This window comes from Crocuta crocuta, unplaced genomic scaffold (assembly GCF_008692635.1).
Source record: "Crocuta crocuta isolate KB4526 unplaced genomic scaffold, BGI_CrCroc_1.0 scaffold36, whole genome shotgun sequence".
NCBI lineage: Eukaryota > Metazoa > Chordata > Mammalia > Carnivora > Hyaenidae > Crocuta > Crocuta crocuta.
In genome coordinates this window covers 12639378-12656579 of record NW_027532203.1, presented here as the reverse complement: position 1 = coordinate 12656579, position 17202 = coordinate 12639378, and the positions used below count along the sequence as shown (strand labels likewise).

Here is a 17202-nt window from a genome sequence, read left to right as displayed (position 1 = left end):
AATCCTGTCAGAAATTTCTTAAGGTAACAAGATGGAAGGAAAGATTCTGAAGCAACTTATTAAACTCAAGGATTTTTAAAGGTAAGATACCTTTTAACAAAATGGCCTCCCTATTTAGGTGGTAATGGCAAATTAACAACTATAAAGGACCTAATCCATCCATGCAGTCTACATGTTCACTTCCTAAGTAAGTGACTGACTAACTTTGCCAGCCAGGCCTTTGTCATCTGCATTGGGTATCAGCCTCCTCCACTGATTTTTTGGGGTTTTTTCCAAGTTTGTCTATCAAGAGTGTAACATCAAAGGTGAAAGAACAACCATATAGGACTTCCAAATACAGGGACTTATCAAATAACTTAAACATGCACTGAATGCCCTTAAGGAGATTCCAAAAGCAAACCACAACTCAAGAACTGTCAAGAGATGATCCCTATTGGGCAATCTCATTATTCTCTAACTAAAATCACTATATTAAGCCACATCTTCACAAAGTAAAGCAGTTGAATGTTCTTTGACCATGTTATAGTCCAAGGATTTCTACTTTTATAATGGAATAGCTCCAAAGCTATACATTTGAAAGATATCCATCTTATAAAATTTTGTGGCTTTTTTCTATTAAATGTCTAATGTTATTTGGAAAGATTGATTATTGATGAACAGTTTGCCAGCTTTATCTTGTTAAAATTTTTAAAAATTATAATCTAAAGCCTAAAGGAAGTAAATGACTACTTGTAACAAACCACATTATTTAGACACCTAGTTGTTATCTACTCCTAGTTGTTATCTGCTCTATACTTGGCAAAATCTCCATTCTTCTTGTTTCCACTTAGACAAGGCTACAAAGACAAAATGTTAAGAAATTGGAATAAAAAATGTATTAGCGGTTGGGGAGAGGGCTGAGCTGTACAAATCTTAGAAATATTAGCCCCATAGAAATAAGATGTCAGATAGCATCTGTAAAGGCATAATATATACAGGTATCTGATAATGTTTAGGAAATATAGGCTCCAACACAGGACCCAGAAGCTCTCTCAGGCACTAGGCCACATTCCATATAGGACCTTGGGCAACATCACTGGTTGTTATGCTTATAAATGAAGCTGGTTCTACTTCAAGTATCTATACTTGAGAATGTTTTTAAGTGTCTGTGTTTAAATCACTAAATAATGCCACCTTCCATTTCACAATGTCTATGTTTTACTCATCAGTTTCCTTTATTGACTTATTCTTTATAGATCAAATATAAAGAGAATCAATAACTTTTATGATTATATGATATTTGTAACCAACAAAGTTGAATTATATATATATGTATATATGTACACCCTAAGTTGCATGCAAAGTTGTATGCAGACCAACAATTTAAAAACTCATCAGAAACTCTCTAAAGAAAAACCTCATTCAATTTTGTAATGGTAGACCTAAAACTTTAAGAGCTTATTTATTTTCAAAAGATCCAATTTCTATGAATTATCTGAATTCTTTACTTCCTAATCTTGATGTTATCCAATAATTGTTTTAGTGTACATTTCAAGGCTGACTGGCCATGCTTATATTACATTTCTGATAAAATCATATGTAGACAGCCTTTTTTTCTAAGGCTGAGCAATATTATTTTTTCTTCTATCAATTCCATTGTTTCTAAGTATCCAACTAAAAATACCAATTTATAAGGATTTTTTAAAATTTAATTTCTTTTATGCCAACTTTTCAAAGCCAAGGGACAAGAAAGCATTTTTCATTTGACACTAATTAAAAATTCCTCATTTTGTGAAAATATTACTCATAACATTTTCTGCCATATTTAGTATCATTAATAAAAAAATCAGACAGTGATTATTTGTATCACACATATGGCCTTAGTTTATAAAACAAAAACAATGACATAATTCAATTTATAAGTATGTTTAATGAACATCTGCTATGTTCCTAATACTGTTTCTTGCCAGCTGAAGCATGTTAGAAAAGCGTATGTGTATATTGAAATAATAGCACTTATGGATTTCAGAAGCTTCTTGAGGAAGCAAATATTCCAAATGTGTAACTAACAAAACCAATAAAGTAAGGGAACTTTTAATCAGTTGTTAAGTGAAATATTACCATTTCAATTATGGATTTGCATGTGGGCCCATTACCTGGGGTGGCTGAGGCATAGTGTTATTTTTGTATTTTTAAATTACATCATGACTGCTTTCTCAAACAAGAGTTGTAATTCAAAGACAGCTGCCTTAGCCCTCTTGCAGGTCTTCCATTCCTCCTCATTCAGAAAGTAGTCTGAGAATTTGTGCAGAGGACCTCACGGTGTGCTGGTCTCTGTAAGCATTCACTTTGCTTAGAAATTAGCATCAATGATGATAAAACTAAATGCCTTACTGAATAAAGTATATTGCTTGTTAAAATTACTATGTGACATAAGCTATCTTTTCCCCAGAAAATGAAATGTAGAATCTTTCTGCTTTAGTAACATGAAGGAGCTTTGAATTTTTTCACTAAGGGCATAATAATGGCCCTAGAATTCTAACAATATGTTAGCCTTTAGTAACAGCATCATTATTAAATCATTTCTGTTCTTACTGCTGCATGGAGTAAGAATTCTTTCCTTTACAGGCCACTGTTTATTTGAATGGGAGTGACCTGATTCTGTTTTGTTGAAAACTGACTTGGATAATTCCCCTTTTACTCAGTAGATAGGTAGATAAGAACAAATCAGCCTATATAAACAGTGGATTCAGAGTATCCTTTAGATGTACAAAAGAGTTAGCCAACTTCTTCAATTCATTTAGATTAAGAATATCGTATAGCTCACTTGCTGCCTTTATTATAGACATTAGAATAAATAAATTATGTTATCATGACTAATAGGTACTGTATGTGTATTTTATCTTATGTTGTTAACAGCAAATGCCATTTTGGCAATTTAAAAATATGTCTAGGATGGAACACTTCATCTTCTCCAAGCCTGCTTGATAGTGTACCAATTGCTGAGGAACATGGAGCATTCTAGTCATCCTATGCTTCATTTCCTCTCCTCTCCTCTCTTCTCGTCTTTCTCCCTTCCCTTTCTCCCTTCCTCTCTCTCTCCCTTCTTCCCTTCCTTCCCACTCCCCCTCAGCTCATGAGCCNCTCTGACTGGTGTGAGGTGGTATCTCAGTGTGGTTTTGATTTGTATTTCCCTGATGAGGAGGGATGCAAAAGCTGATTTTATTATTCGGCTAGAAATTCAGAATTTAGAGGCAAGGAAGGTGGGCAATTCTGTCATTATCTCTTTCCCTGACAAAATGATCTCGTCTTTTGAAAATGGGTTTCATCTGGGTATACATTTGGTTGTTCCTTTTATCACTGTTTTTCCAAATATGATGTAGTAATTGTACACTAAAATTACATAGCTTTTATACAAACTGAATTTCAGGTTTTCCATAATATTTGAAAACATCAACTCTATTATGAAAACCATATTCTCAAGGAATAAACACTAATGGAAAATATGTCTGAAATATATCAGCCAGCAACTGTTTCTAAAAGTGCATACATTTTGTAGTAATCATTTAAAGAGATCAACAGCCCAAGATCCAGTTTATGAAATAATTACTGAGAATAAAAAAGCTTGATTTAAAGGAAGGTTTATGTCCCCTGATTATATCTTCCTTTTGCTAAACCCTTGCTTCTCCCCTCTGCCTTTATGGTGTATAATTTCTCCACTGTAATATCAGCTGGATTTAAGTCCCTGCCTGCTTAAGACTTGTCTAATCTTTTCATACCACATGTGGAGAGTTTTTGAATTTTTATTTGGGGTTCTTTAAGATGCTGTTAAGGCAGTTTAATTGTGAAGAATGTTAAAATAGACCACCTACTGTCCTAGGGCTTCAGTTAGAATGGGAAGCCTATTTGCTAGACCACAACCCAATTATCCACAAAACCCTTTTATATTTAACTTGTGAGTAATATTCTTAGTCCATTATATTTACACTGAAAAGATGAGAGAAATCCAGCCCCCAAGTTGAGTCACTTTAGTATATAGTATCTAGAAGAAGAGGCATATTTTCTCTTTCCCTCTTTCCCTGGATATTCATTCATTCATTCATTCATTCGAATAGGGATCTACTTGTACAGTTGTTATGGAGGGAACTGAGACATCTCTGAACATTATTTGACCAATATTAGTACCTGAATCCTAGGGCAAGTTTCTTAATCCTTGAGACCTCAGTTTCCCTAAATATAAATTGGAGATATGATTCATTCATCTTCTTTCTAGAAGAAATGTGATAACAAATGAGAAGCTACTGAGTCTTCTCTGGCATCTAGTGGGTCAGGGAAGTAGGGAGAGAGAAAGTAGGCCATCTAGTAGGGAGAGAGAAACCCCCTGGATCAAATGGAAACATAATCTCAACTGCCCTGCACTTAAACAAAATGGTACACTCAGTAGGTAATAAAGCTCATATAATAACTTTTTGATAGTTTGGAACTAGCTTGATTACTATACAAATCAATCCATTTATATATTTTATTACTATTCCCCTAATTATCCTCTGCCTATAATTTACTAGGCCATTATAGACTGAGTTGTCATCTCATTTGGCCTCATGTACATCTTTGTATCCCTAACTGAATTTTGAGGTCTGTGATCAGAAAACATACTATCATCCCATTAAATATGTCACAGAATTGTCATTTTATGAATATCTTATTGCTTAAAATTTGTTGGTAAAATCTGAGCCATACTTAACATATGACCAAGATATTAACTATCAGTAATATTTACTTCATTATGATTCTATAAATTAAGAAAATCAAGTAAATCATAGTTATGTCTAGCTCATTTATTTTATCACTAGAGCTGGTCTTCATTTATTAACTGTACTGCATGGTGATTTGAGTGTATATTTGGGATGACTGTGGTGGTAAAAGTGACTATGAACCAATGAACAATGGTCCAGCTGCATGGTCATGTGCATGACTGTAGGATAATCGTAGAAAGAAATAATGATAAGCATTGACATTCCCATCTTTATTTTTTTTTTTAGTAGTATATAAATGTCGATACAGTTTAAAAGTCTCTCATTGCAAAACATGCTTTTAGGTTTTACAAATACAAGGTGGGAGACATTAAAGACTTATGGTTTAGGGGCACCTGGGTTGCTCACTCAGGTCATTATCTCATGATTCATGGGTTCGAGCCCCGCATTGGCCTCTGTTGCTGACCGCTCAAGCTGACCTGGAGCCTGCTTCAGATTCTGTGTCTCCGTCTCTCTCTGCCCCTCCTCCCACTCATATTCTGTCTCTCAAAAAATAAATAAACGTTAAAAAAAATTTTTTTAAAAAGACTTACAGTTTGACATCCTCAATGACAGAAGCCTTAATGAATCTATTTGCATTTAATGGTCAGTTAGGTGAGGTATTATGTATTTTATAATGAAAATTAGAGGTAGCCTTGGGAGGATGGCTGTTTAATCATACTAGAACAGTTCAGAGCAAATGTGAATCATTCTGTAGTTCATTCATTCATTTATTCATTCAATCAAAAATTATTTTTTGTACAAGGTTTGAGAGCTCCATTGTCTAGTACAGTAACTATTAGTCACATGTGTTTATTAAAGTGCATTGAAATAAAATAAAATTTAAATTCAGACACAGTAGCCATATTTCAACTGTTAAATAGCACTTAAGACAAATAAAATTGAGAACTAAAAATTCTCGGCCTCATTAGTCACATTTCGGTGGCTTATATATGACTATTGGCTACCATGTGGGATAGCATAGAGAACATTTCCATGATTGCAAACAGTTCTATTGGACACTATCAATCTAGACACTGATTTAGTACATGAGAGTACAAAAGCAATTCAGACGTTGTTCTGGTTCTCAAGAACTAGTAGTCTAGTGGCTACTTTAAGCAGAACTTTAAAAACATTTAACAGATTCGTCTTCTTTGAATGTTAAAAAAGTGAGTTATACATTAAATGAATATAAAAGATTTATTTTTAAAAGATCAGAGAATCTAGATATCAACATCTTCTCTGGTTACTTACTTAGAGGTCTCTAAATATTTTCTCAGGGTAAAAACTGTATCTTTCAAAAAACCATTAAACAGGAAGGACAAAGATTATCTGTTGCTTGATTCAGCAGCGGGACAGTCTAAGTCCCGTTTCCCCAAAGGCTTCTGTTGGCTCACTGTTATTCTCTTTTACTCTGAGCATAAAGCATAATTCAAGCTTCCTCCATTGGTGTAATCAAACATTTAGAGAAGTTATCTGCTTGGTGAGAAATTAAACAGAAATTATAGGGGCGCCTGGGTGGCTAAGTCAGCTTAGGTCATGATCTCACAGTTCATGGGTTCGAGCCCCAAGTCAGGCTCTGTGCTGACAGCTCAGAGCCTGGAGCCTGTTTCAGATTCTGTGTCCCCCTCTCTCTCTGACCCTACCCTGCTCACACTGTCTCTTTCTCTCTCTCTCAGAAATAAATAAAACATTTAAAAACATTTTTTTAAATAAACGGAAATTATAATGTATATATGCTGGTATATATGTGTTTGTGTGTTTGTGTGTATACATATGTATGTATGTATGTAGTAGAGACTTTGAAGAAAAAGAACATGGAAATATAATAATAATTAGGCATTTTGAGGAAGTACGGGTATCCAGCTTGGGATTAAGAGGTTTCCCCCCAGAATAGACTGATTTTAGCTTTAATTGCCTAGTCTGGTTATATACCCTACTAAAAATGAAAGTAGGTTGCTTGCTAAACTGAATTAGAGCAAAATGGAGTTTGAGCATCTTCAGGGATATTGTCATCATGCTGGCACAGCCAAATAAAACTCTACTCCAAAGATAAAACAGCTGAGCTAAGTTTTTTATGGAACTCCTTCAATTATATTTTATTCTGTGGAGAGCTGGTGAACATGACTAGTGAAAAATAAAGACAGACAGAGAGTATGAGGTTTATACCTGTAAATATACCTGATATTTATACATCTGTATTTAAACCTTCTGTTATCTTGAGAGTCTTTGTTAACCTATGCAGTCTATAAGCACTTACTGACCACCTACCATGTGTCAAGGCCTCTATAGATACTGAGGATAGAAAGTAAGATAAGATGAACCAGAATAATAAAAAAAATTAGGGATGAAATTTTTGATGAAATATATCTGTTAGAGACATTATTCTAGATTTACAACTAGAATCTAAATCTACTGTGAGATCAAATTATTTTCTCTTTTTTATAAACCTAAAGGTAGACTTACAAGGGATTATTGTATAAGTACTATATAATTTAATGCATATATATTAGGTTATGATATTACAACACTTAACATAAAATTACATAACATATAACATAACATTATATTAATAATATATGTTATATACAACAGATATGCTATTTAATACATATAATGTTATATGTATATAGTGTTCTAGTGTGAAATATTAGTGTAATTTAGAAAGAATCATGTCAAGAAACTTACAGTTGACTAACCTAATATGATACCCAACAGAATAATCACTTCATTTTTTTATGGATTCTTTTAACCATGGCTGGTATTCTGCCAGCTATAATGTATGACAAATATTACATGCTACACAAAAGGGCAATAATGTGACTATTGTTCTCTAACTCCAATGTTCCTGCATTTTTATGTTGTTTTGATAAAGATATTATTTCCATTTTGAAGTAAGGTATCTAGGGAAAAGAAACCCATAACATGTCCCTATTCTATGGAAAACTCTTTTCTTTCTCTGCCCAATCTTCCCATCTTGGGAAGCCTCAAATCACCTCCAATATAGGAGTTGAGTTGGGTCATAATTCCTAATTACAGGATATTTGACAGGTACAGGGGATTCCCATGGGTTGAAATGGAAAGAATTTAAGGTGACAGCATGCAATTACTGCCTTAGATTGCAGCTGTTAAAATCAGAGTCAGGATGTTGCCATCAGTGTTCAGAAGGAAATGATTGTGGGTTTTTTCTCAACTGAAAGTCAAAGAGTAGAACTCTGAGCCAATGGTTATGCAGGTAAGTTATTAATTACGACCTTATTTAAATCTATAATTGGTGTTCCAGGTTCCAAGTGGAAGAAAGGTGGTGGTTAGCCAATAGTTCAGAAGTCAAACTGGTTTTGAATTCTGGCTTTTTCATTTACTAGGTAACTGGGGTAAGCTAGTTTTGCTAAGCCACAGTTTCCTCATACGTAAAAGAGAAACATCTTGCAGGAATGTTGTAGAGTTTAAAAGAGCATCTGCAAAATGTATCACAACACATCGTCACATGATTATTCAGAAAATTAAATGAGATGATTAGTGTAAGAGATATAGCCTGCTACCTGCTACATTACTTCAGTAATGGTAGCTCCTCTAATCATGCATTCCTTCGTTCTGGGTTCTCATTATTCCTCATGTAATCATGTTCCTTAACACTGCACGTAATTGGTACATCTCTATCTCTGTACTTTTCACATGTGTATGAAATGATCTCCTTTTTCTTTAGGTTATTTCATAAGTCTCTTCTATTTCTATTTTAAGATTTTATTTAAGATTTCTAAGGGCAGAAAGCTGACTCTCGCTAAGTCACCACATGGATTAGTCTGTTAGTCTGCATGAGCTCATTTTTCACTCCCCATATTGTTTAAACCCTATCAAGTCATTAATTTATTTATTCAACAAGGATTCATCGTGTACTCCCAAAGAGCTACCCTGTATTTTCCAGCACTGGGAATTTAGCAGTAAAAAGACAAAGTACTTATTCTCACAGGGTGTTTATTTTAGTGATAGGGAAGTACAATAAACCAATAAAAATAAAGCATGCAGAAGAATAAAACAGCTTAAGGGGGTATAGAATAGAGATGATTCTAGAAAGGAAAGTCCAGAAAGCCTTTCTGGAGAAGGGGCATTTAAGGGAATATCTGAATGATATTGGGGAGAGGATGCTGTCAAAGATCTTGGGTGGAGACATTTCAGGCGAAGACAATAGCAAGTGTCAAGGCCCTGGAAAGGAAGCACAAGAAGACCACCATGCTACAGGAGAACAGAGAGGAGAGAGGGACAGGGAGAAGGTGAGACAGGAGTCCACAGGTGTCAACAGGTGACAGGGTCAGGCCACAAAAAGCCTTGGAAGCCACAGTAAGAAGGTAGATATCATCCTCAGTGAAGAGGCATTTGCACAGCAGGGAGTAACATACTCTAATTTTCATATTTAAAGTGAGAGTGAAGAGAACAAAAAGGAGGCCAATACAGTGGTTTAGTCAAGAGATGTTGGTAGCTCAAGTTTTGGTGTTAGAATTCAAGACACCTTTAGAAGGTAGGGACAAGACTGGCTTCAGGGTATGGGATGGAGAAAAGACAGGGGTCAAATTTACCATTAGGTTTTTGGCCTCAGAAACTAGGTGAATCACTGCCTCGTGTTGGAATCAGAAGGCTAGGGTAGGAGCTAGCTTAGAGGGTGTGTAGGACAAATCAAGAATTTTTTTTTGACACATTAGTTTTAACAGTTACCTTCTTTTTATTTTCTTTTTTTCCCTATGTTTATTTATTTATTTACTTTGAGAGAGAGAGAGAGAGAGGAGGGGGGAGAACAAGCCAGGTAGAGACAGAGAGAGAGGGAGAGGAAGAACCCAAGCAGGTTCAGTGCAGAGCCCGATGTGGGGCTCAGTCTCACGAATTGTGAGGTCATGACTTGAGCTGAAATCAAGAGACCAACACTTAACCAACTGAGCCAACCAGGTGCCCCAAGTCTGTTTTGTTTTCTAATTAGACTGTGCTTGAAGAAGGTGTCTCACATTTTGAATACAAAATTTTTTTTAAATGTCACATACTGCTAGGTCAATGGCCAAATGCAATGTGGTATTTCACTTCTAATAGTGGCAAAGCTGAACAATTGTTGGCAAAACATGGAAGAATTCTGTGTTGTAAACTGTTAAACATCTGTGCCCAAATGTCCCTAATGAATGCACCACAGGGATATGCACACTGCCGTGCACAGACAACACTCATAAATTTGTCCATCATAGAGAAGCTTCCTTCCTGGAGAGCCTCCATATAGAACAGTGAAGTGTAATTTGATGTGGCTGCTACCAGCAAGAAGTGCCTGAAAGGAGCCTCTGATCTGCAGCCTAGTCTTCCACTGCCAAAATTTTCTGAGGAACTGATCCCAAAGGGGCAACTTACTGCCAAAATAAATGTTAGCCCAGAACCAGCTTGTTTTCTGACATGTACTTTGCCTGTATTTATTAAACGGGGGATTGAATTCTAATGGGATGCCTGTTCACAAAAGATCCAGAGGTTGAATCACCTGATCACTCTGAGACTGCATAGGAATTTTACCAGCAGAAGCCTGGTTTACGCCCAAGTGGAGACCACAGAATTAAGGAGGATGTTGCCTTTTGTTTTCCAAAGTTTCTTTACCCTTTTCTCTATCTTGAAGGGTCTTCTATCCCTCATTACCTCAGAGCACCCAGAGTCGAACACATTTACCCAATGAACTGAGACATAATGTTAAATCTGTAGAATAGCTTTGACATGGTTGATCCCAATGATGGAATTTTGCAAAGAGTAAACTTTGACATCGGAGAGTTGAGTGACTCAGGGTGGGTCAGCGTACTGGTGCCACCAGCAGGCCTATGTCCACACAGCTCTGCTTGCAAAAATTGTGCATTTACTTTTGTTTATGTTTTTGTTTCCGAAAATAGATACAGCACTGAACCAAAAGCAAAAGACGTGAGTGCAAGATTGCATTGTTCTCTATCTTCTGCTGTATATTTTTGAGGAAATCAGTTACCTTTTCTGATTCTCCATGTCTTGTCATAAAATAGGGATCACACCGATTATATTAGTATCCTAGGGCTGCTGTGACGAAGTGCCACAAAGTAAGCAGCTTAAAACAACAAAAATGTATTCTCTGACATTTTGGGAGATGAGGCGTCTGAAATAAAGGTGTTAGCAGAGCGACGCTTCCTCTGTAAACTCTAGAGAAAACTCTTTCCTTGCTGCTTCCTGGTTTCTGGTGGTTTCTGGCATTCTTCTCCTGTGTCCACATCTCTGTGTCTCTTTGCCTCTTTGTATAAGAACACCCATCATATGGGATTTAAAGCCTGCCCTAATGCTGTATGACTTCACTTTTTTTAACTAATCATATCTGCAAAGGCCTTTCTGGGTATACATGAAGTTTTAAGGGGATGCTATCCAGTCCAGAACGTATGCCCTGCCCTACAAATCACACAGATTTGTTAGTAAGATTCCAGGTAATCTGTGTAAGGACTGAGCAAACTATGAGCTATGTATATATACTTTTAATTACTTATACTATCTTTTTCACTTAAAAAATAATCTCAACATTGTCCCTCGAGCAGAGAAATATTGAGAATCATCCTTTGTTTCTTTAAAAGCATACTTGATATGCCCCTACCTCCTTCCTCTCTCCAGAATTCTAACCCTGCCTTGTAGACTGTAGGACATAGTATTTTCTGGATACTAAGGACTACAAACTGCTCAGGTGGCCATAAGGAGACCAACAAGTGGAAGGAATCATCCAGATAACGAAGTTTGCAGAAGCTGTCAGTGAGGACTGTTACTGACAACAACCACACACTCAGATTTCCACGGTGTGATCTTCAGTTGATGAAAATCCCATGAACATTTCTTCCTGAACATCAATGGCAACAAGTTGACTCTGATTTTAACAGCTACAACCTAAAGCAGTAATTGTGTGTCATCACCTTGAAATCCTAAGTTCAGCCCATAGCAATCCCCTATATTTGTGAAATAGCCTGTGAGCAAGAATTCTGGCCCACCCCAACTCCCTTGATAGAAATTATAAAATTGAATGTGTCAAAATTACCATTGTCAGAACTTGGATTTGAACCTAATATAACATTCCTGCCACAATGTGTGTGTGTGTGTGTGTGTGTGTAAAATTCTTATTACTTCAGAAAAAAACAGCCATGACAGGATAATGTTTTAAAAACTCCCAACATCATTGTGCTTAAGTGAGTCTGAATGAGTTATGCTAACTCTACTGTTGAGAAATATGCCAGATATACAATTTCTACTTCCTGTTATAAATCACTTACTTGATCTTAACCTGTGGTCTGCTGTCTTCATTCAAAGTCTTATCCTACAACCTAGCAATGAAATAAAAAATAATTATTATTATTTCCATTTTTCAGGGATGGCTAATTGGCTTGTAGTTCATCCAGGCTCTTCACAAAATTTTCACAAAAATTCTCAATACTCCTAGAAATAACTTGCTGCTACTTCTGGTGGTATGTTTCATCATTTAATATAATATTTAGCCACAAACAACAATGTAATAATAGGCTTAAAATATCTCTGACTTATTTTAGATTATACCAAGAGCTTGACTAATTTTATCACTTTGAATGTGATTTGTTCTATAAACTCTTTGTAATTTAATGTTCTTACAGTAATTTTGCCACTGTCTTTGGAAATACTGAATTTCCCCCCATTTCAATGCATGGGTTCTTGAATTAGCCTGGTGGCATTGCTTATATCTGCAACGTTCAGTATGGTAGCTACTAGCCACAAGTGGGTCTTGAGCACTTGAACTATAGCTTGCCCAAATTAAGGTGTAAATGTAAAATAAACACGAGATGTTAAAGACTTAGTATGGAAAAAATGTAAAATGTCACATTAACAAATCTTACATTGACTACATTTTGAAATGATAAAATTTAGGTATATTGTGTTAAATATATATCATTAAAATGAATTTTACTTATTTGATTTTTACTTTTTTAATGTGGCTTCTTAAAATTACCATGAGCATTCATGGCTCACATTTATACCGGTAACCTAGATGTATGCCCTTCTGTCTTACATTCAACCAAGAATAAGTCAAGATGGTTGCCAATCTGACATTAAATTGAGTTTGGGAGTTACTGAAATACAGTAGTTAAATTTAACCCTCCTCAAAGAAACAGTTCTTAAAATCTTACCTAAATAGCATTCATATTTAGTCATTAACTTCCTTATTTTACTCTGCATTTACTAGACATCATAATCAGTAGCCTTTGAATGTTTGAGTAGAAGGTATTTTTTTCCTTCTGATCTGACACTTTGTGGCACCAATGAAAATAAGAGCAATAGATGTGGGCTTGGGGAAAGAAAGAAAGGAAGCCTTTGATCCAGAGCTGCGCACCAGTGTCCCTGTGTTCAGTTTTACTTAAAGTCGTTGTCCAACTTCTGTGAGATGATTTACTGCTGTAGTCTATTTGTCTTCCTGCTGCTATCTCTGAGCAAGCCTAAATCTTCCATGTGGTTAATAAACTTCTTATCTTTGGAATACTGAAAATAAAATAAACTTAATCCTCAGGGTGGTTCAGTCAGCAGACCGGGAGCCTTTTAGATGCTTCTAGAGATAGAGCACAACTAGGTTTTCTGCCCTGTGCGATTATCAATCTTCCCCTTGCATGCATGTATGTGTAAGGGCGTTAAAGGTGCTTCTCAGTGATAAATGTCAGTGGAATCGCAAAGTGAATATTAATTTCAGTATTGTCAAGGTCAGATGTGTGCCCAAGTTCATTGTTAGTGGAATTTTTATTGTTGCTACCGTTAGGAAAGATATTTTATCTTGGGCTCTTTTTGCAAGAATCAGGGGAGGAAAGAAACAAAAATTTTTAACATGCATATACATTACTCAGAAAAAGTGCCTTAGCACAGCCTGATCCATTAATTGGGGTAATTATTTTGAGTGCTTTAAGAAAGATCAAAGTGTGGGTTTAGAGGATCTAAGAAGGGTGGGAACAAAACAAACAGATGATCACAAAATCTGGACACTAGCTGATGTTCCTGAAAAGTAACTGACTATATATGGAAAAAGAAAGAGAAAATTCAGGAAAAATAAATAAAGAAGAGTAAAAAAAAAAAGTCTGTGATTTGAGGCCATTCATTGAAGTAAGGTATGAAATTATCTGACTAGGACCTCAAGAAATTAAAGAGAAATAAAGATGAAGAAAAATATTAGGTTGTGATTGTCCCTCTGGGGATAAATAAGCCACTGGACATGTCTGTATATAGTGAATTTCCTCAGACCCCACAGTGGGTACCAGTGTTACGATATTCACTTGCTAATACACACACAACCACACACCTGCTGTGTCTAGTTTTAGAGGAGGGTTAGCTATCTTCGTGAACAACACCACTCAGCTGTGCAAGTCACAAATACAGGAGTCATTCTTGGCACTATCCTCCTCACTGCCCTACCTCTGATACCTCAGATGCTGCTGATTTTACCTTCCACATAGCTCTTGAATCCCTACCCACTGCCATTGTTCTTATTCAAGCCATTAACGACTGTCTTAGCTAGTATAGAATATTCTCCAAACTGGCCTTCCAATACCTACATTCATTCACCCACCTTCAGTTCACTTATTATGTAACTGACAGAGTACAACATGCTTAAACTCATCAATTCCTTATCAGGGGCTCCTGGGTTGCTTGGGTGGTTGATCGGCTGACTTCAGCTCAGGTCATGATCTCGCTGTTTGTGAGTTCAAGCCCCCCATGGGGCTCTGTGCTGACAATTCAGAGCCTGGAAGCCTACTTCAGATTCTGTGTCTCCCTCTCTCTCTGCTCCTTCCCACTCACATTCTCTCTCTCTCTCTCTCTTCTCTCTCTCTCCTTATCTCTCTCTCTCTTAAAAAGAAATAAACATTAAAAATTTTTTAAAAAGAATAAAAGATCAAATCCTTCCAAGGCCTTTAAGACCCAGTATGGTCTTGCCCTGGCAATCTCTCCCACCTCCTCTGAATCCCTCTTTCCTAGCTCCTTATGTCCTGCCACATTAGACTCTAAGTTCTATGGAAGTTTTCATGGTTTCCCTTACCAATTCTCCGAAAACCTGGTACAATGTAAAAAAATTAGTTAATATTTATTATTTCATTTGTGCCAGATGCTGTTCATAAATCATTTATTATGAATCTCCACAACAAACCTATGGGGTAGGTATTAGTATTAGCCCCATTTTTAAGATAAGAAAAATTAAACTCAAAGATGCTTAGTAGCTTGAGCCAGTCACATAGCCTAAGCAAGGGTACTGGAGTTGAATCCAGGATTTCTCATTCTGGAGGCCACATCCTTTACCATTAGTCTCTCTCACCAAAGCTTATTAGATGGGATCTGTTTGTTGGCATCTTCTGTCTCAGAGAAGCCCAGATCTCCGATGTCTGTGAAAACTATGTGTTAGGAGAATAAAGTTCTAAATTTCTTCTTTAACTTATGGTCCCTCCCAAAAGAGCCAGTTTACCCAAGGCAGTTCCTTATCTTTTAAAGCCTGGAAATAGATAAACAATAAATTTCTTTCCCAAAGAGATAGTATCTTTTTAAGATAGGATCTTTTTGTTGTAATGTGGAAAAACCTACCCACTTGACGATCTGAAAAAGATTGCCACTTCCTTCTTCTCTAATAAATGGCAGCAGGGGTCTTTTATAAAAGCAATCTATACAAGTCATTTATTGCTCTATTAAAACTACAAACATCAAATATTGATTCTTCCCATACTGACCATAATACAAAGCAACTCCGAGAGAGGTTGCTGGGATTTAGTTACATTATCACCATGGGAAACACTCCGGGTTGCACGTAAGCTAAAGACACCTGCTTCTCTGATGCATATCTATTTATAGAGAACTGACATTTTTGTGTACAGAAATACAATCCTGAAGTATATGTGAGCCTCGAATAAGTGTGAAGCAGGCAAGAGGTCTGTATGTGCCATTCCCGGGAGTTTCTGCCAGCAAATCTTCCATAAAAATTAAACATAAATGTATGATCTACATAGTAACAGTAAAAGTATGTGGAATATTTATGAGGTGGTTGAAAGATTTAACTTCTATGTGTTATTATGACAAAGCAGGCAAACCTCCACCCTTTCATGAGACACTCTTGTGGCCACATTTGGTTTATAAATGTAATCCGAATTCAGGACTCATGCTACACCTACCAAATCTATGGAATGTTATATTTCCTATTTCCCTTTCACATGCATTATCTCCCCATGTTCTTCCAACAATCTTGAGAATTTTTTTTTTATTTTAGAGAGAAAGTGTGTGGGAGTGTGAGCAAGGGAGAGGGACAGAGCGAAAGGGAGAGACTCCCAAGCAGGCTCCATGCTCAGCACAGAGCCCAATGCAGGCCTCGATCCCACATCCCTGGGATCCATGACCTGAGTGGAAATCAGAGTTGGATACCCAACTGACTGAGCCACCCAGCTGCCCCCAACAATCTTGAGAATTAAAAAGGGCAAAACGTCCTTCCTCCAATTGTCTGATGACGGAACTAAACCATGGAAAAGTTTAGAGGACTTGAGTCCAGGTAACAATATCATCTACCATGTTATCTGGAACACTTGCTTCTCTGTATAGCCTCATATAATCCAGGCAATAGCCCTGTTATGTAGAAATGTTGTGTAGAAAATGAAGTGCAGGATGTTAAAATAATTTGGCCTAAGCATACACTGTTATGGAATGGAGGGGGGAGGAATTCTTGATCCAGGATTCAGAATTAAGGTGCTTCATTTCTATTTGTGGTATTTTCTTTTCACTAGTTATCTCAGAACTAGTTTTCACCTTTCCATTATTTCTATTTAAAATTTCTTAAAAGTTCCTGAAAATTTCTTGGACTATTAACCTATTTTTTTCTTTTCTGCACACTTATTCCCACACTGAAGTTTTAGAGACAAACATCTTCAAATAAAATGGATGGATTTTTAAGCTTTCTTCAAGTATCTTGAAATACACCATATTTTTTAAAAACTGGTAGAATAGAATTTGATTTGTTGATAATGATAACAAAATAGAAAACAAGTGCAAAATTAATAATTCTGTGCTTCTGGTTGTTTATTCAATATGAGATCAATTGTGCCATCTTTAGTTTATTTTGGAATTCTTCTCATTGTCTTTACTTAGAGGCCTCGTTGCTGGAAGCCTTCCCCACGCTAGATAGTGATTTTTCTCTCTTTATCAACTTGTAAGTTCTATTCTGAAAAAGTTCATTTCAAGGCCATTACCCATCAAACTCGTTCACATCCATGTATGCTGAATCATCAGATTCTTTCTTCACATCTGAACTTCCTTGTGCTTTTTCCATCACTGCATTTCTTTTTTTTTAACAAATAGGTTATTGTCAAATTGGTTTCCATATAACACCCAGTGCTCATCCCCACAAGTGTCCTCCTCCATGCCCATCTCCCCCTCCCCC

At 36.3% G+C, this 17202-nt stretch overlaps 1 protein-coding gene across 1 annotated transcript in view; it reads left to right on the top strand.

The window, feature by feature from the left end:
- Positions 1-17202, top strand: part of DCC (DCC netrin 1 receptor) — a 750532-nt gene that overhangs the window by 415155 nt on the left and 318175 nt on the right. The gene's annotated exons all lie outside the window — the stretch shown is intronic.